Here is a 603-nt window from a genome sequence, read left to right as displayed (position 1 = left end):
GACAGGATAAGCTGCCAGCACTGCAAGTAAAATTATCCTATTTCCCATTTTGTCCTTGTGATTGGGTCTGCGGATCAGGTCTAGGTGATTGTTGTCAGAAAATATTTCTTTTAAGCCAAATAATTAGCAGCTGCTCAAGTGTATAAATGCAGAATACGCTGTTAATGGTCTTGGTTTCCCCCCCCCCCTGTTCAAATTTGCAACCACAGCTGCTCAAAATGAGTTTTCTTTCTAATAACTTTTACATAATAAAATAATTATCCATTCTGTCTTGTAAAAACAGTTTGCAATTTTCATTGTGTTTAAAAAAACAAACAAAAGGACGACAAAGCCTGAGCTCGGAGTATAAATATACATGACTGCGGTCATACTGCCAGTTTCTTGGACTGCAAAACATCATGCATTTATTTTTTATAGTCTGACATTGCTCAATAAAATAAAATAAACTTGCTGGCAAAATGTATATTTATAAACTAGCAATGCATATGAATGTTGTGGTGTAAGTATAATTATCTTATATTAGAGGTTGGTTTTAATAGGAGATATTAGAAATCATAGGGAAAGTACAGACTTGCTGTAACATTAGCATACTAGATGAGTGTG

The 603-nt window shown here is 34.3% G+C and overlaps 1 protein-coding gene across 2 annotated transcripts in view; it reads left to right on the top strand.

Moving 5' to 3' along the window:
• The window catches only part of ARHGAP8 (Rho GTPase activating protein 8), a 331,799-nt gene extending 331,519 nt beyond the window's left edge, over nucleotides 1-280 (top strand). For both annotated transcript variants that reach the window (XM_053719040.1, XM_053719041.1), the window contains one exon: nucleotides 1-280. This exon is cut by the window's left edge and continues 2,858 nt beyond it. The gene's annotated coding sequence lies outside the window, so the exon portion shown is untranslated.
• Nucleotides 281-603: the final 323 nt, after the last annotated feature.

Source organism: Bombina bombina, chromosome 6 (genome assembly GCF_027579735.1).
Source record: "Bombina bombina isolate aBomBom1 chromosome 6, aBomBom1.pri, whole genome shotgun sequence".
NCBI classification, from domain to species: Eukaryota; Metazoa; Chordata; class Amphibia; order Anura; family Bombinatoridae; genus Bombina; species Bombina bombina.
Note: the sequence above shows the minus strand (reverse complement) of the source record. Positions and strands in the feature narration are given on the sequence as shown.